The sequence below is a fragment of the Nycticebus coucang genome, chromosome 11, assembly GCF_027406575.1.
Source record: "Nycticebus coucang isolate mNycCou1 chromosome 11, mNycCou1.pri, whole genome shotgun sequence".
Lineage (NCBI taxonomy): Eukaryota > Metazoa > Chordata > Mammalia > Primates > Lorisidae > Nycticebus > Nycticebus coucang.
Genome location: NC_069790.1, coordinates 57,528,873 through 57,549,277, shown reverse-complemented (window position 1 = coordinate 57,549,277; position 20,405 = coordinate 57,528,873). Strand labels below are relative to the sequence as shown.

Sequence of the window (20,405 nt, the reverse complement as noted above, 5' to 3'; positions counted from 1 at the left end):
ATTGACCAGCGAAGCCATATGCCCTACCCTAGAGAGATGAAGTTACTCTCCAGGTAATTTTAAAGTAAATTAAACAAACAAAGACATTATCAGTATCTGCTTTTTTTTTTTTTTTGTAGAGACAGAGTTTCACTTTATGGCCCTCGGTAGAGTGCCGTGGCATCACACAGCTCACAGCAACCGCCAACTCCTGGGCTTAGGTGATTCTCCTGCCTCAGCCTCCCGAGTAGCTGGGACTACAGGCGCCCGCCACAACGCCCGGCTATTTTTTTGCTGCAGTTTGGCTGGGGCTGGGTTTGAACCCGCCACCCTCGGCATATGGGGCCGGCGCCCTACTCACTGAGCCACAGGCGCCGCCCTCAGTATCTGCTTTTTAGGAAAATCTGTCTGCTGATACACCTGTCACACATGGAGGCTTCTTTTATAGATAATAAAATTATTGGTCCACCTTCAATTTATTTATTTATTTTTTTTGTAGAGACAGAGTCTCACTGTACCGCCCTCGGGTAGAGTGCCGTGGCATCACACAGCTCACAGCAACCTCTTAACTCTTGGGCTTACGCGATTCTCTGGCCTCAGCCTCCCGAGCAGCTGGGACTACAGGCGCCCGCCACAACGCCCGGCTATTTTTTTGTTGCAGTTTGGCCGGGGCTGGGTTTGAACCCGCCACCCTCGGCATATGGGGCTGGCGCCCTACTCACTGAGTCACAGGCGCCACCCCCACCTTCAAATTTTATCTTTGCCTTTGACTGGTGACTTTCAGCCACCGCGTCCCTTCTGCCCTGCAGGATCCTACTTTTCATATCATCTGACAACCGTTACAATTTCCATTCCTACTTGTATTTGGTTAAGTGTGACTTTTATTGGATTGATATGTACAATAAATCATTTTACATTTCGTCTGATTTTCCTACCGAGAAGTTTATGCCCATACGAACAAAGACATCAAAGACACCCATCTACAGAATGACAACGTCCACTTGAATCACTGGGATTTCATAGGTTCTCACATTCACCAGAATTGTGGCTCTGGGACAGGGAAAAGAAGGTTTGGGATTCATATGGAATAACCAAAGAAAGGTTTGGGATGTGGACAGAACTAGGTTCAAGCCCCAAGTTCATTTCTGAACTGGAGCTTTGCCTCGTGCATTCCTCTGAGTTACCGTTTCTCATCCGTGAAAAGAGGATCATAGTAAGTATAATAATAGAGACCAGTTGTTGCCATGCTCAGCACACTTTTCCTGCATTATTTAAAATCCAAGAAACAATCTTTTAAGATAGAGACAATTATTTCCTTAATGGAAAGTGAGGCTGCCTTTGGTCCCACCTTTCACTCCCAAATGCATTCTTTTGCTTTTTCAGAAGAGTTTTCAGTTTTAAATGCTCTGAATAAATATAATTCCTTTCTCATGCCCCTCCCCCCCAGCGGAAGGCAGGGGGCATATGGTTAAGAAATTTATAATTTTTTCATAAAAAAATGTTTAAAAAGTAACACTTATTGACTATCACCATCATTAGATAAAAAGAAGAGATATTTTTGTTCCAGAAAAGGAAGGCTATAATCTTAGAAAAAAAATGTGATCCTTTAAACTGAAACATTTTCTGATAAGAAAAAGTCTGGACATGATTTTGATCTTGTTATTTTGCTGCCAGGTAGTGAAACCTCCTCAGGGATCAGCATGGATCATAACCCCACATTTGAGAACCATTGTTTTAGGTTAAAAGTCATCTGAGACCCAGAAAAATCTGAGCAGCCAACAGATGTGGGCGAGAATGGGTGCTGCACCTTTACCAGGAGTGTGGAATTGTGATTCATACTGTGTGCTCTGTAGTTAAGCTGTTTAGATTTGAATTCTGTCTCCGCTTCTAGTTATATAATCTTTCTTCACGTATCTAAGCCTCAATGTTCCTTGGAGGTAAAATGGGTATAATAAGTTCTGTGATTATGAGGAGAATTAAATGGGATAATTCATCCAAGAACCTTCATAGTAAGATGCCTCAATAAAAATAGGTTTTAAAATTAATTTGTCATTAACATGTTATTGTTCATGATAATAATTTTATTCTTATTTCTTCTTGTTATTACTTCGTTTAGCTCCTGTGATTTCAGTCTTCTCATCTGTAAAATGGAGATAAAAATACCTAGCTTTCAGGGCTATAGAACTTAAATGAGATAACGCATATCTGTGCATAGGTTGGCATATATCAGAAGGTTGATAATGAAACGTTAAAAGCAAAACATATTCCTAATTATCATTTTAAAACTAAGCAATGTCTACTCTAGAGCTCTGCTCAGAAATATTGTAAAAAGGAAAAACAAAACAATGAAGACATTATAAAAAAAATAATTCCAGCTCGTGTATGAATAGCTTTCAGACCAGATAAACATTCTTCTCTTCTGCCTAAGTTTATCATTTCAGGTGTCCTAGAAAACTCAGGGAGTCACCCAAGTGCATTTATCTTCCACACCTATGTCCATGAGTCATCATTGTGGTTATGTCCACAACCCAGCCCTTTCTTTGTGGGGCGAATTCTGGTCAGCTGGAAGATTCTAGATAGTAATGGAATAAAATAGAGGAATAAAAATCAGCCTATAGTATTATAATCTTGGCTCCTCAGTAAAGAATGTCCAACCTATTTTCTAAGTCCTGGGGAAGCTGGATAATCTACTGTAAGCAGTTAGATCTATATTAGATTAGATCTAATACTAATATTAGATCTAATACTAGATTAATATTCTTTCTTTCATTACTCTTAAAATGAGCTGTAGCAGTTGAAGGAAAAAAAGCTTCAGACGGGAACATGTTTCACAATAGAATGTATGAAAAATTAAAAAATTTAAAAACAGTAAATAAAAGAGCTAAAATTAATATTAGAAATGAAAATAACCTCAGACACAGTAAATACACTTAAAATAGCAGAGATGGTAAATAAAAATCACTTCCTGAGGAGGGAAGTACACACAGAGTTTCCTTGGGGTATCAGAATGGGTGCCCTCCCTTCACACAAGTACACAGAGTGCCGATCTGGTCCACACACAGGGAAACGAGGCCATTCAGAGCACATGGAAAAGAGTCGCCATGCTCCAAAATAGATCTCGGAAAGTTTATCATCTCCAAGTGAGTGAATAGGAAACTTGACTATTTTTAGACTAATTAAAATTCAATGCATTTTTACTTGCCATTTTTAGACCACCCTTTTTCTCCATATTATTAAAACCACACATGTCATGGGTTTCTGACTAATTTTCATGTAAGTAATCATCAAAACATAGTTTTTGAATTCGATTTAAAGCCATGCTTTGTTACGAGTTGTGTTTTGCATTTTTTGGGGGGTAGAAATTGCACCTTTAAAATAACAAAACAGGTTAACTTTTGGCATTTGACCCTAAATTATGAATGAGATGTCAAGTTGGCAAAGCACAACTTGACAATTTCCCCTTTTGGTAAACCACAGTGCAGAGTGGAATACTACAAGCCTGGGTACATCCCATGACACCTGCAGAGATGAATATGTAGAATAAATAAGGGAAGTCGCTATTTAATTCCCTCAATTTTCTAAGAACAGGAGAAAAATCCATGAATCTCCTGCTCAAAGACACACAAAATACAAAACATTTTGCATCATGCTAACAGAAGTTTAGCTGTCATAAATGTATCATAAGCACATTTCCCTTTTCGGATTTACTTACGCTCTGGAGCCAGACCTCTTGGTTTCCTTTTCATTTCCATCGGATTAGCTGTGCGTTCTTCAGTAGGCTACTTACCTCTCTTTGCTTCACTTTCCTCATGAGTAAGAGAAGGTAATAATAACACCTACCTTAGAGGATGGCTGCAAAGTTTAAATACATTAAATCTATAAAAGGCGCAGAGCATTCCTGGCTCATAGTAAGCGCTATGTAAGTGTTAGCTATTATCATTATTACCATTATCATTATTATTGAAATATTTCTATAAGTCTATTTCATGTCTAAGTTTTCCTGAAAGTTCTAAAAACATATTTTTCTTAAAAAATGGAAATTACACTTTCCTGGGAACCAGGGATTGATCGAAATTTTACACTCGGCTCTGTTTAGGATGATGGTCTGTCAGTTCCAACATAATCACCTAATTTCTGAGAATCGGCCATGCACAAATGGGTTATGATGACGGGTGCCTTCTTTCAGTTAATTTTGCATGTGACAAATTAAAATGCTTATTTAAAATATCCCATTTAAACCAAATAATTTATAGGAAGTTCTTTGATATTTTACGTAGAAATGCTCGTTTGTTATAAGCAATAAGGCACCTGAGTGACAAATGAAATTGGTAAAAACTGCAGGTGCAACAGAGGCCACAGCACAGCAGACACATCACTTTATAAAACTGATTAGATTAAAAATACTGCATGGACTGAAATTAGTTCTTATCAAAGTGGGTACAGTTTTACTGCAGCAGGTATCAGGGCCACTTAGACACGTGGATAGCACACCAGTTACTTCCACCATGAAGAGCCACGTCTTTCAAATTATCAAAAAGGCCCCCCTGCTTGTGCCCCACTTGCATCACTACTAAAAATTTCTGCCAATATTTTACCTTTATTTCAGACTAGGCAGATTTCTCAGAGATTTTCAGGAGTTGGTTTACCATAAAGGGTCTTAGGCTCACGTAAATGTGGGAAGTGCTAATGCATTCCTTCATTAAATAAGTATATACTGAGTGCTGGAGATTAAAAAGGAGGAAAAGATGAACCTCACGGAATGTATCTTCAAATGCAAAGTGGTAGACCATAAAAGAAAGAGACACAAAAAATGATTGCCAATTTTATTAAATATCAGTAAGGAAATAAACAGGGCTGAGATAGAGGTTAACAAGGGGACACAGGCTTTAGAAACCGTGATTGGTTAGGGCATATCTTTTTGAGGTAGTGACATTTAAGCTAAGACTTGAAGTAAGAGAAGCTGCTAGACTCATTTGATTAAAGAATGCTTCATTATCTTTTTTAAAAAAATATTTTTGATTTTTTGAGACAGAGTCTCACTCCATCATCTGGGCTAGAGGGCCATGGTGTCAGTCTAGCACACAGCAACCTCAAACTCTGGTGTTCAAATCTCAAACCCCGGCATTCAAGCAATTCTCCTGCCTCAGTCTCTCGAGAAACTGGGACTACGTGTGTGTGCCATAACACCTGCTAAATTTTCTACTTTTAGTGGAGATGGGGTTTCACTTTTTGCTCAGGCTGGTTTCGAACTCCTGAGCTGAAGCAATCTACCCACTGTGGCCTCTCATCAGAGTGCTGGGATTACAGGCGTGAGCCACCATGCCCGGCTGATTATCATTTATAATTAATGTCTATTTCATTATCGCATTATCTGCAGAAAGCAGTGTTTGGAGGAATAGGGTAAAAGAAAAGTAACAGATTTGGGTGGAAGGCAGATGGGCAACGAGGAGCAGATTGTGGAAAGGCTCAAGTACTGGAGCTTTCCCTGAGGAAGGCAGGCTTCCAAAAGAAATGGGATGCCATGTGAATGATAGGTACGGGGTAAGCTAGGAGCAGTGAAGGGACATTGGAGACAGCCTCTACCTTTTATGCAGTGTCGTGCAGGGCCACTCTCACTGTGTGTCTAACTCATTGAGGTCCTCTGTCAGTACACTGATGTACATATTTTTCTGCACACGTTTATGGTTCCCTGTGGCGGCTCTTCAGGGAGAGCACTAGATGTGGAGTCGGAGGCTAGAGGTCTCTTGGCAGAATTAGCATGTGCTGGTTGGAAAGTACCTCATTTTTGCCATGGTCTCCTCTGTAATGAAAACTCTGGGCTCCTGATCTGTAAGAAGGGTGCGTGATACCAAGAAAATGTGTGAGGGACGGCATCACTTCATATGCTAGAAATGCCTCTTTAACAAATGAAAATACAGCTCAACGAGGCCATCACTGCCCATTTTGATATTTGTTGGCTCCAAGTTGCTACTCTTCAAATATGCCCGCATGTTAATATTTTAGTAGCTAAGACGAAATGCCAAGTTTCTCATTGACCTTCTATTTACTAAAATACTATATCTAATTTGCAAGAATATATATTTTCCTCATGGGATACAATAAAATTGTTTTCATTTTGAATGAGAAAAGAAGCAACCTGGGAAATTCTTATTTTTTTCTAAATTAGCCCTCAAGCAAAGAGGCACTCTTTTCCTGGGGTTTTGCTTTCATGCCGTCTTTGTAGTCTATGTGATGTTAGTAATGAAAAAGTGTTCTAATATCGTCCTGACAGTTTAGTCCTCTCCTTGGCCCAGGAAAGAAGGTGCTAAAGCAATTTGCATTATTACATGCTCTGTGCCATGAACTTCTTTGACTCTTTGGTTAAAGAGATTCCATTCCCACGTCTATAAACACTGATGTTTTCTATGATGCACGCCCCGAGTTGCAAAGCTTCTGTCAGACTTAAGGGCAGAAACAAATAGTTATACGGAGCAGTGGGTAAAGGTAGGTAAGAGTCAAGTCAATTTAAAATTTAAATTTGGTAGCAGCATAATTCGCCAACCCCTTTTCCTTTATTGCCTGAACACCCTACTAGAGAGGAAATTTCCTTAAATAGCAAAGCTTTTCTTTAAAAATTATTATTATCAAGGAGATTTGTTTCCTATTGTGCAGTAAATATGGCTTTCACATTGAGCTGACACCACATTCAAATCCATTTACAATTAATAAATTCATCAGACCTCTGCTGAATAAACAGAGATTTGGGTCAGACAATAAAAAATTCTAAAATCCTCGAAGAACTGTACTACATTTCTCTCTCCCTTTTTTTCTGTACAGGAATGTCCTGCTTATGTACTCAGCGGTACACGCAGTATCTGAAATGCCCACTTAATGTACAGCATGAGACAGGACTATTCCAAATGGCTAAAATTTGGTAGAGGTATCTGGATTTGGCTTGTGCAGCTGAGCTGAAAGTCCTAATTCCATCTGTTACTTAAAAGCTCTGATCACAATTGATATTCAATTATAGTATGAAAGAGATCTCTAAGTCACCAACAAAATGTCCTTTGATTACAGCAGCAGAGTGAACGTAGTGTTTTGTTTTTAGGCAAAATTAGATTTAAATCAAATGTAAGATTTCCAGCTCTGGCACTCAGAGATGCGTGAACTTTGCCAGGTCCCCGTAAGCTTTGTGGTTCTATTTCCTCCCCTCTGGAATAATTGATAATTCCTTATACAGTTGTCCTGAGAAGCCCCTGTAGGGGCTCAACAGACAGTAGCTGATTTTGTTACTATTTTAGTTATACTCCCCAAAGTCTAGGGGATATTAACTTGTAGAAGATCCCTTACTCAAACAATTTAGGATTAATTGCTTCCAGGTCTCAGGTCCATCATGGGAAAATGAAAAGTAAAATCTTATTTTTTTTCCTGCCTAGGGAGGTTTAAATATCGTTTGAGTAGCTTCGGCCTATTGCAACAGGCAGAGGAGACTTAGAGGTATACATTTTGTGATTAAGAAGAACCAAGGGGCCATCGGGAAGCAGTTCTGCATGCTTAAATCGCACGCTACATTCTGAACACAGGAGCTAGGTTTGAAATGCTTACTAAAGAAAACAAGGTTGGTTCCTTCAGTTAACACCTACTGAAGCCAGAAGGAAATAGGTGAATGGGCATAAGAATTGGAATGAGTTATTGATCTGAAGAAAATGTTAGAAGGGTATAACTGTAAGCTCTGGGGCAACATCTTCTCTTTTGATATCTTAAAAGGAAAAAACTTTAAGCCATACTGTGGCAAAATTATTTCAGAAAACAAAAACCCACCATATTCGTGGCCGCACTTTGTTTTTAACTTATTTTGTTAAGAGAAGTTCTCTTGAATGTGCTGGGAAGACGGGATAAATGACAACCCTTTCCTTTGTAATCTAGTAGGGAAATAAGAAAAATGTGTTTTGTGTTGTGTTATCGACAACACAAAAGGGAGAATAAAGCGCCATAAACCAGCTACAAAACGATGTAATTTGAAATTTGAAAATTACTATGTTTGGCCTGACAAATGTATCCATTTAACTTTCGAATATACAAATGTTCTGTGAAATACTTGGTGTATGACAAAATATTGTAATTCTAGATTGTTATCCTTGAGAGAAGAGGTTTTTAAACACATTTCCCCCCCTCAATACACCACTAAAATAAAGAGATTAGGAAAGTTTATTTCAATGAATAAATGACAAGAGGAAAAAATACTTTGCACGTATAACATAGACATAAATATTTCTACACAAACACACACACATACGCATGACTCCGATCACAGGCATGGGACCTCTAGAAACCCCAAGGAAAGAGATATCAGGATGGAACAGGGCATCTGGCTTGAGGGGTTGTTGGCTGCCCAGAAAAGAAGGATGCAGCATGTGAATTAAACTTTAGGAGATTGTAAGATTTCTAAAAGGGGGAATGAGGTAAGGGGTGCGTCTCAGGCTGATTGAAATTATCATGTACAATCAGTGTCTCTCGTTCCTCTCCTGGCTTCCATTTATTTCTCAATGCCCACCCAACTCCCTACTGAAATTGCTCTTAATTAAATCCACTTTAGAGCTCTGAATCCTTTTCCCACTTGATCTACTGGTTGCAACCTGCATGGGTGCGCACTTCTCCTCCCTGGCATCTATTAATCTACTTTCTCTTGTTTTTTAATTTCATTGACAGTTTCATCTCTCTCTTTCACCTTCCCACCCCCCACCCCCCCACTTGGCAGGCTTGTTTTCCATTTGTCCTTTAAAAAATTGATGTTACTCAGAGTTCTGTCTAAGATGTTTTTCTTTTCTTTGAAACATTCTGCCTTTAATTTTTTTTCTTTTTTTTACAGTTTCTGGCTGGGGCTGGGTTTGAACCCGCCACCTTCGGCATATGAGCCACAGGCGCCACCCGTCTGCCTTTAATTTTTTTTTTTTCTTTTTCTTTCTTTTTTCCTTTGGGGGGAAAAAAGCTATCCATAGTTAATATGCTATGTGCTAGTTAATATACACCACATTCCTATAGTGTCAGTCAAATTAGACAGGCTTATGTTTCTCAAATTCATATCTCTATTTCTTTCTTGCATCACAAATTTTTGTATCTACTTTTACCGTACATCACCACATGGGTAAGACAAATACATCATTTTTCCCCGAATTCAATAGCGTATGTTCCCTCTCCAAAATATTCCTTGTCCAGACTTGGTGAATGACATCACATCTCTTCTATTATCTATAAAAGAAGTCTGGAATTCATCCTGAAATTTTTCATTCTTTGCACCTCTAATTTCTATCACTCACTAAATCGTATAAAATCTAACTTTAAAATAATTGTCTGTTTTCTTTCCTTTCCTATCTCCAACAAGGTGGCTCTGATTGTTTCTTCTCTGTTACGGCAATAAAGCTTCGGGCCAGGCTTCCAGTTAATTCATATCCATCCCCCTTTCAATCTAATATACTTCCTATTTTTTTCATCAGAGTGATCTACCAGAATGTCAAATTGATTATTTTAGTCACCTGTGTTAACCCCTTCAAGGACCTGCTTCCCCCACTGTCTTCAAGATAAAATTTACCATGACAGGCATGCAAGCCCTTTTATGCATGCTCTTAGTCTAGGGCAACCAAATACCCATTTCTAGTCACCAAGGCTTTTGACAATCTAGTGTTCTGCCTATAACACCCATCCTTTCTTCCCTTCTTTATCTGTCTGATCCGTCTTGTCATTTCAATGCTAAATCATGTCCCCTTTAGGATCACTTCCCTAGAAAGCCTTCTGGATGTCGGGTTAGGCCTGTTCCTGGAGTACCTACTACACCATCCTGTCATTGTTGTGTAATTGTCTGTCAGCGTATCTGTCTCTTCTGGTCCCCATGAAGCCAGGAACTGTAATTTGTTACAGTATCCCCTGACTAGGACATAATAGGCATTTAGTAAATATTTAATGAGTTTTAAAATACAAGCAAAGCTCTCAGGATGGATATTTGTTGGATGCTCTGTGGGACAATTATTAATGTATTTTACAGGAGGAAGGTAAGACTTGAAATGCTGAATTCTGAACTACTGGATAAATCAAGGGCAGGTACTACTCGTCTGTGGGGAGAAATGAAAACCAAAAAGTAGCTCGGCAACAGAACATGATGTAAAGGGCCACACACACACACACACACACACACTCCCTTTGGTCTGGAGGCAGGAGAATACATGCTAACGTGGACGGGCAAGGACACACGGCTGAAAGCAAAGGACGGCTCCAAATCTGGAGTCAATTTCTCTGGTGTGCCTGTCGCTTCAGAACTGGAATTAGGGAGCTTTTGAGGTTTTCGGCTGGAGTAGGATAGGAAAGATAAAATGTGGTTATATCATGAAACATCTTAAATATCAGGCTAAAGAAGGGTTTACATCTTACAGTCCTTGGGTAATCATCAACTAATTATGAATACTGGGTGACAAAATTGGAGCTTAGAAAACAATGTGTTCACATTGTCCAACACTGGATTCATCACACAGACACTGAATGTGACTAAATAATCAGGAGAATGAGTATTTACTTAATGCTAATAAAACCTTAAATTACAAGGCTGGCAGTGACACTTTAAGGAGGAAAAATGTAGTGTCCATTAGAAAATTTGAAAGTGGATTTGAGACTTGCTAAGAGGGAAAAAAGACCTACATTTGCAAACAGAACTTTTAGTGAAGTGGGATGGTTAGATATTGATTATAGAAAATAAAATATTTCACTGAATTGGCACTTTATTTCTTTGAGAAATGAAATGACTCTTCAGTTTTAGCAAATTCATGTTATTCTTGTCCAAAGAACTCCAATTTACATGCTATTTTTAATAAAGTGAAACTTTCATTTGAACACACACAGAATCTCATACCTCAGGTATCTGCAGTATTCCGGAGGGAGGGGGCAGCTGTCCGGAGCCATGGGCCCAGGCTAAGGGAAATTCAGCCGGCTCTGATGAGGTATATCTTGCCTAGCTAGTCCTGTATTAGGGGTCTTTTCCTGTACTTCTGGATCCACTTTTCCTTTTCCAAAGCTATTTTTATTTAAAAAAAAACAAAACTATATTCCAATTGGACAACATTCTTTTTGAAAAACCAATTCAAGGTAATTATATGTAGAAATAAAAAGGAGCAGATTCCAATGACATTGTCTTCTGATTATTCCCTGATGTTCTATCCCAATAATTCAATTTTAAAATAAAAAAATTAAAAAACTCGAATCTTCTCCATATTAGCAGTTTTCTAAACCCATAAAGTGAAGCCAGAAACATATGTTAATGTGATTTTCTGTGTTTTAATCGTGGAATTGAAAACAAGTTGATATCATTGCCACAGCATAAAATATTAACACTTAGTTTTACAACACTCATTATATGGAGCTCTGGAAGATCATATCAGTGTTGAAATCATACAGTTGTCACACAAATTATGCTTTTAATTATAACTAAAATTGAAGAAAACCCATACCTGAATGGAATGATTACTTATGCATCAGTAATTCTCTACTATACACAAAATCCTTGAGGACAGGGGCATAACTTACTTGTCTATGTGTCCTCGGGCTTAGTGCAATGTTTGGAATGTCATACACCATTCAAATGTTTTCTCAAAAAGTCAATGACATTTAAAAACCTGTAACACTTACATAGAACTTACTATGCACCACGCACCTACTCAAATGCTTTACAAATATTAACTCATGTAATCCTCGTTATTGGAAAGCTCTCATTTTACAAAGGGAATTACGGCATGGAGAAGTTACATTACTTGCCTGAATCACACAGCTAGGAAGCGATGGAGCCGGGAGTCGAACCCAAGCAGAGCGGTACCTGAATCTATGCTTTTAGCTTATACTACTTTCAAATAAATGCTGCCTTTACATTTTAAAAAATACAATTATGAATATAAACATATATTTCATTACATCACTGCACTTAGAATAAGAAGTTGGGTTGAAATATATTTCAATTTACTTGGCTTGTGCCTTTGCATAAATTCACTAACCTTGTTGGTCCTCAGTTTCCTCATAATACAATCAGAATAATAGCCTGCACCTCACAACGGTATTGTGAGTTTTTTTTTTAATAATTGTTGTGAAAATACTAGAACGTAATGGGCACCTGGAATATGGTGTTTGGTTTGCCAAGGAAAATAACACCATTTTCTTCCTCATCCCTTTGAAAGGGTATATATCTGCACATTGCCACATCATACAGGTCTTAAGCAAAAGGGGATATAATTATATGATTTATAAAGCATTATTCTCAACATATGTTAAAGATAGAGTTCTTTTACTAAAGCATTTTTTGGATAGATGAGCTTCAAACTCAATATTTTTTTTTTCCTGGAAGCTGTTAGGGTTTAAACATCTAATATTAAAGAATAAAATTTCTTTCTTCTAATTAGGAGATCAAAATTATATATATATTTATGTATTTTAAAGAAAAATATAAGCCTAGAAATATAACAAACAGCATTTATTTGTACTGAGACCCTCCAAAATTAATGGACTCTACCAAATCCTATAGAAATCATCTCGGTCAGTGGTTCTTAACCCTGGCTGCATATTGTAATAACCTAAGATGTATCAAATTACATACCCTTTACTCAGATATTCTGATTTAACTGGTTTGGGGTAGGGTAGGGCACCCACAATTTTTTGAAAGTTCTCCCATTGCTTCTAACTTACAGCCCAAGTTGAGACCACTGGTTTAGGCTATTATTGTAAACATATCTGGACCTGTATTTCCATATCAATTTTCTCTAATAAAAAACAACAGCAGATAATATTTTCATTCATGTTAACATTGAAAGAGTCTGAGAGGGTCACCAAGAACGGAGTTCCTGTGCCATAGACACGCTAATATTTAGCTCTCTTTCTGCAATTGACTAAAGCAAATACTATCTTTTTCTATCTACCATCATTCATTTTCTGGAGTTCCAAGAACATGAGAGAATGGAAAACAGAAGCCATATTTATACCAGCTACATTTTTTTCAGTTTTGAGCATCATGGAACAATACAACTCCAAGATTATTTATTTTTTGTGTGAATCAGGTCTAATGAAGATTTCATGTTTACTATACTTAGTAGGTTGGTGTGGTCAATAAGCAATCTCAGAACATTTTAAAATATGACTGAACATTATTCTTGTTCTTGCCATAGTTCCTAAAATTAACTGTGGGTTAGAGGCATTGAACCAAAACAAATCCCAACCGATGGACATTTTGAGCTATGTCAAAAATATTGAGTAGAAAGGAGTATCCACTGAGAATACAGACTTAAAATTAAGAGCTTTGCAATTCTGATCATTTTAATTTCTCTCATACCGGCAATCTCAATTTTTTAAAGCTGAGTTCTTTACCCAACTTACAGTAGAGAGGAAACATGCTATTACAAATTAGGCTTTGTAAGCCACACAACAGTAAAAGCATTCCTACTTTATCCTTAATGGTAAGCCGACTGGCCCGATGTATAAAATACTTATTTTCTGTTATCACTTAAAACACACTCAGACTTCGACACTCTGGTATTTTGAAGATCAGAAGCAAGAATGACATGGTCAAACTTTGGTTTATTTTGAACATTTCATTTTTGATCACCTAATAATTTCAATAAACAGCCTTGAATAGAAGACTCTCAGGTTAGCCTCAGCCAGGAAATGGTCACAGTCTTCTTAAGGTAGGCAAAGGGAATCAGACCTTCTAGTCTTGCAAAGATTGCCTAATAGGTTAAAGCTTTCAAATAAAACTTATTTAGGTAGATTTGCTGAACAAAGCAGCTGTGATAGGATAATAGTCTAGTTGGATAGTTGGTTTTTGACTTTAGTCTGATTTTTCTGGACCTCAAGGAAAATGAATGATTGGATAAGAGGAATCAATGTGTTGGACCTCTTCCTGGTGTCTTTCACCCAGGCTTGGGGAGAGCATCATGAAAAAGAGTCCTCTTTTGGAAACTATGTACACAACATATTTTTCCTAATAGGTGTGAAGAATGGCTGCTATGCATAAATGATTGTTGGAAAATAATTCTCTGTAAAACATGACTTAACAAGCAACTCCATTTACCAGCGTGCTCATTTCCAATACCCAGAAGAACCATGACCCATCTCATAGATGCCGGTATTGTTTCTATGTCAGTCAATAAACATCTTCATTGAAAAAAAAATCCACAACTTTAAGCCTCACGATTTCATACCCATTAAGTTGGAGAACTACACTTTTAAAGGAAAATTGGCAGTAACAACATAGGAAAAGTAAAACAAGAAATTAGAGGATTCTATAACGCTGAAACTGTCATAGCCCCCTTCCCCGGACTCCTACATAGTATTTTTTGGTTTTATTTTAATCAAAGATCAAGTGAAGTGACTGGCACTAAACTGACCCTACTTGAGAACCACAACCCCACAATCAAAAAGCAGTTTTGAAATAAAAAAGCAAGGTGTCCCTCGGACACCCCAATCTTTAAGTCCCACTCATCCCCAGACCCTCCTTACCTGGAATTCTCTCCCAAAGCGGCTGGGCACAGCTCAGAAGAGGCGTCCACAGAGGGTGGCTCCGGGGACTCGAAGTCAAGGTGCAGCGCTCATCTCCCGGGCAGGAGCCGCCAGCCTCAGGGCGAGGTAATAAGGGGCGCACCTCCGCAACCCGGGCAGGTCCCGAGCCGCGGGAGCAGCCCACTGGCGTCCGGGGGGCTGGCTTGCCTAGTTGGACGGTAGAGCAAACTGCGTTAGAATCCAGTCCTCCCCGTCCTAGCCCCCTACCTGATTTCCTGACACTTTAATTCTGCCTTAAGTGATGGTGGAGACCCAGCCCCAGGTTGTATTACAGGCTATCAGGCACCTGTTCTTTCCCCAGGCTGGCTTGCTACCTCCCCAAAGTCCGGGAGGCTCACCTTCCCGGAGACTTGCTCCGCTCGCCCAGCAGTGAAGCTGAGCGCAAACTTCTCCCTACTTAAGTCTAATCCTCGCCCGCGCTCCCGCCCCAGCCCCGCCCGCCTCCCCACAGACGCAGAGGAGGTGGCAGCGGAATCGATGAGAACCAACCCCCCCTCCTGTCCCCTGCCGCCCCCGCCAGCCCTCTCCAGTCCCCAGAGAGGGAGGGGCGAGCTGGAGGGCTCCGTGCGCCTCTGAGCAGCCCCCCTCGCCCCGGCCCGCGAGTGGGGCTGCGCTCGCGGCTGCTGCCTGGCTCCAGTCGGGGGCGGGGGGCTCACCCCGCGAGTCCCGGACACTAAAGCGCCGCGTAAACACTGGAAGCAGGCGAGGGTCCCTAGGTAGACCTTTGGGGGGGTGGGGGCGACATTCTGGGCTGGGAGATCGGTAACCTGTCCCTGGAGACAGCTTTCTGGGAGCCCTGTCCCCTCCCCGGAGGATGCAAATTCCGGAGGGAGGTGAGTTTCCAAAGACCCTGCCCCAGAGACAGTGGGTCCTTCAGCGGCCACTCAGGGGACAGCACCAGGGAGTCTGAGGGAGGGTCGGTAGTGGGCGAGGTAGTGAAAGTGGGGAGGGGGCTTAGGAAATCGGCTGGCTTAGAGCTGGGGTGCTGAGAGTAGGCAGGGAAGGAAGCTGAGAGGTAGGAGATGAGGAGGGAGACCTTGCAGGTCTGGCTAGCGCTGGGACAGCGTCCGGAGTTGGGCGGCGGGAGGTACAAATTGGATTTGGGGTGACAGTGCTTCACATGTCGGCGGCTGCTGGGGGGGCACAGTGTTTTAGGATGAATGAAAACAGTGAGCGCGGCTAGAGAAGACGAAGGTTTGGGGTGCTGGACCCCTGAGACCCCTCCTCTTTTCCGATAGAGCCCTCAATGCCACCGGGCACCCGGGACAATCCGAGTCCAGGCAGGTCGCAGCAGGGGCTGGCCGGCTCGCCCCGGAAGGGAGACCAGTCGGTTCCAAGGACAGGTCGCCCTCAACCTCCTTTAGCCCCCAGCTGGACGCATCGAGGCAGCAGCCAACACTTTTTCCTAACTCTGTTCAAGGGGTATGGGGTTAAGAAAGCATCAGGTGCGTCCAGGGACCGCAAGGTGACTGCGCACCGTCGAGTTACTAAACACTGTCTTGGCAAAAGAAATAGCAACAACAACAACAGAAGCAGCAGCATAATAGGACGGGAGGAAAGCCAGCCCACAACCGCAGCACACTTTCCTGGGCAGTCCTAGGTTCTCTTGAACACCAGGAGACAGAGATAAGAGGTGTCCTGTGAATGGGGCTGCAGCCCCTGACCCATTCATCCTTGGGGCCCTTCCCTGGAAAGGTCAGTGACTCCAGCTGTGTGTGCCTGTTTTATTTTGAGCCCTCACTTCACACTCCAGTGGGACTCCAGGGACCTAATTTGTTTGACTGGGGGATTTCAGGAGATCCAAGGGACCGCAGAGTGCTGGGCAGATCAGCTCTCCCCCAAACGTTATGGGGGGGTGTGTCTTTCCAGGCTCTCTCCTCTACAGGCTACCCCCCGCCCCCTTCCCGGCCACCTCCAGTCTGGTGATCCAGAGGGCTGGGTGGCTCACTATGCACTCAAACCCCATGGCACTGCCCCCCTGCAGGGGAAGATTCTTTGTAGTCCCTTCATTCCTGGGGTCTAAGTGGGATGATGTTGGCAGTAAGAAATGTGACCAGGAAAAGAGGCTGGGCAATTGGAGAGTACACACAACCTGTACAAGAAACCCTCTGAATTTAGGATTTAGATCCAAAATGCCACTCTGTGCTTTGATGTCCGTCCTGGGCTCAACAGCTCTCTGCTTCCCAACTGCTGCTGACCAGCCAACACCTGACCATGTCCCCCTTCAAGAATTCTCTTTCAGAGAACCTCAATTGAAGGTAATTTTGGTGCAAAAGCAGAGAATTATTAAGATTGAGTGTGTTCTAGGTCAACTGCTAGGGGGCCAAACTTGAGAATTTCCCTCTGTTGTAGCCCAGACCACTAAAATAACCATGAATCTGGGAGATTATTGCAGAGTGGAGGGTGCACTGCCTCAAGCATTGTGAGATAGAGCAGGCACAGGGAGAGTTTTCTGCTGGAGGTTCATCTTAGGGCATCCTACCCAATTGATATTCACAACCAGTATTCTGCAAGCAGGATGGGCTTGCTTCAGTAAAGCTACTGAAGATATGCAGGACACAGTCCTTAGCCATAACTTTAAACAAAACAAATTCTAAAACAGCATAGACGCATTATAAAGTCTTAAAAGTCTTAAACTTATAAAGCCTTAAACGGTGTGTAGTCTAAACATAAACACCCCAGACTGATTGAAGCGTTAATTGTATGAGAGACAATTTTGGAGGAAAGTAGGAAAGTTCTGTATAGACACATTTCAGGGGAGGTGACACAGCAAAAGTGGTATCAAGGATGAGGCTCTCTGGTCCCTCACTAGATTGACTTGGTTAGTAACAGGCATTGTTTGTGCACCTGTTGGGAGCCCGTGGATTGCACAGAGATTTGACTATAGTGCTCTCTTAATACTATCAAAGTATTTTCTTCATGGACACAGTGTTGTAGGTCTTTGGTTGGTGGATACAAACATGGGGAAGGTTTGATAAGAAAAACTGGCATTGTTTTGGATATGTTGTCAAATCTCATACTGGGTCCTGGAATCAATTTAGTGGACATAAGCAACGCTTGTTAAATGAAGTGGAATAGAATAGAAAATGGAGTTCTTCACATTCAACAAATGTGAGTATGGTTTCTTGAAACTTGTGTTTCATTTTTATTTGTATGTGTGTGGGGGTACTGAGTTGCAAAATAAAATGTATTTCTTTATGTGGATCACAGTCAAAAGTATCTTAAGTTACTTAGAGTAAGCCACTCTTCAAATAGAACACCTTATATTTTTAAACAAACCTTCAAATGAAATCAGTTCATCAAAGAGGCATTAAGGAAATAATCATCTTAAAATGCGATAATCACACACTTCTGGTATTTTTATTGATTACTCGTGGTAAAATTCTCTGTCTTTATGAGTCTTTGCTCCTTTCCTCCTCTGGTTCCTTTTCCTCTTTAGAAAATTTCCCCTTTGGGCAGCTACTACTTTAGGGAGAAGTATTCTGTAGTAGATCATTGAATTTTGAATACTGCAGAGCAGCTTTTAGCTGCAAACTCCACTTCAATTCTGAAACCGTCCTCATTGCTGGGATGTGAAGTCCTGCCACCCCTGGTCAAAAGGTCATGTGGCCTCCCCTCTGTCTTTGCAGAGCAAAGTTTATTCATCCACAAAACCAGGGATTGGACCATACTACTTTCTTGACATTTATGGTTCTAGAATTCCGTGACTTTTTCATAAAAACCCCCAATTTTTTGAATTATAGTGAGTGAAGGGAAGATTGTCATTTATTAAAAGCTAATGCTACTGAAACCTGTTCTTGTTAGGTATGATAATGTAAGAGAAGGTCATACTTTGTAGTGACGGAAGAAAGTTGTTTTTCCTACTTGGAAAAATGTTATTTGTCAGAATAAACAGATTAGGATTTGTTTTGTTTTTAACAGAAATTTAGAGAAAAAAGTTCTAGCCTTTTTCAGAAACCCAATTCCTAGCTTTAGTAATTCCCAATCAACAATTCAATTACGTTGAAATAGAGCTTGACCCCTCATGCTTATGTGCTGGCAATTCTGTGCATATTTAATATTACCTAGTATCACTACACACTGGCCTAGCCACTCATGGGGGACTCAGAAAGTATAATATCCAGCCTCTGCCCTCAACAAGCCCAAAATCTATTTGAGAATATTTGTTTCTTCCTTTCATAATCTCCTTCCAAATAAACAACAGCTGGTAATTATTTTTTATATAATTACCCTTCATAGATTTATAGACCTTACCATGACAAGGAGAATAATAATTCACCTTGGTGAAAAATAAATGTTTTACCTTTGAAACAATTTGAACTTTGACCTGATAGATCATGTTCTCTTCAGGGAAGTCTCCTGCTTTGATTTTCTACCTCTTTTATAAAAATAGGAGCTGGTTTACTTGTAAGTCTTTCCCTCTCTTCATCTTTCAAAGGGTGTAACATAGTTGTGTTTTCTTTAGAGAATGTGTCTCCCGGCAGGGTGAAAACAAATTCCACTTGAACTAGGAAGTGTCTTTCCAGATTGTACTTACATAAACTTTACTTGGGTTAACTGTTAACTTAATAAATAAATAACTTGGAGTAGGAGGGGATAGTGGGGGAATATACCATTAAATAGCAGTGGAAACTAGTTGTACCATATCTGAAGTTGGGAAATATCTAGATATTTCCTATCTTTTAAAGAGATTCTAGAAAGAAACCAGGAACCAAGAGAAAAATTGCAGAAGTGAAAGTATGCATAGATTCATTCATTAATTCATTCAATAAATAATGAAAAGTTAAGTCCATAAAGGATTACATTCTCATGAGAGAAGGGAGACGGATAACAAACAAAAGAAGAAATAAATAATTTCAGATACAGACTCTTTTATAAAGATCATTGTCAGAAGACTGGGAGGCAGGCATTGGATAATGCTGCCTGAGAGGGGTCAGAGAAGGCTCTCTTTGAGCTGAGATAGGGATGAGAAAGAGCCAGCCATAGGAGCTCCCTAGTAAAATTCTCATACGGTGCTGCTTCACCCTCAGTAAATAAAAATAAATGCCATTTGGTTTAGGAGTCTAGAATTTTTGTGATGTGTGTGATATGTGTGTGTGTGCGTGCACACATAAGCATCTTGCAAAGGCTTTTGGGGATTCAGGCATATTCAGTCTGCGCTCAGCCTTCTGAGAAATGGGAGGTGTGGGAAAGTCATTTTAATTTTTATATGTGTCTGGGACTGGTCCATATGAAGCTAAATTAGAAGGGAACCATCCTATGCCCCTAACGTTTAGGCTCATATTGTCTCAAGATACGTTGGCACAGTAGTAAAATGCAAGGCAATAGATATGCTTTCCCCTGAACTATAGCAAAACATAACTTGCCTTTAATATCTACAATTCTCAGTTTTCTGATTAAAAATCAATAGTCTTATTTGGGCTTAGCAAAAATCTACTATGTGCTAGCCATTTTATTAAGCATTCTGATGCATCATCTCATTTTGACTCTATGAAGTAAGCACAATTGTTATCCCTGTTGTATATGATGCAAATACTGATGCTTAATGGGTTAAACAATTTGTCAAAATACTCAAGATTTTAACACAAGCAGTCTAATAAATATACCACATTTGATTAACCTTTGTTCAGTAATTACTCAGCACAGATATAAGCCCATTTATAAACAGAGAGGTCTATGATTATTTTATTAGGCAATTCTACACATATTCACATACATTATTTTTGAATGACAACTGAATAAAACTCTTTTAAACAAATAATTTTTGATCCCACCAATCACAAACCAAACAAACACTTAGTCATCTGGATAGCAGAACATAGGCTAATGGAGAAGGCAAACCATTTGAACAATTAATAACAATAATT

General features: G+C 40.1%; 1 protein-coding gene across 2 annotated transcripts in view; it reads right to left on the bottom strand.

The window, feature by feature from the left end:
* CALCR (calcitonin receptor) overlaps nt 1-14,944 on the bottom strand; it is a 132,332-nt gene extending 117,388 nt beyond the window's left edge. For both annotated transcript variants that reach the window (XM_053609299.1, XM_053609300.1), the window contains exons 1-2: nt 14,877-14,944; nt 14,479-14,685 (exon numbers count right to left, since the gene is read on the bottom strand). The gene's annotated coding sequence lies outside the window, so the exon portion shown is untranslated. The remainder of the gene's footprint in view (nt 1-14,478; nt 14,686-14,876) is intronic.
* Between the last annotated feature and the right edge of the window lie 5,461 nt (nt 14,945-20,405).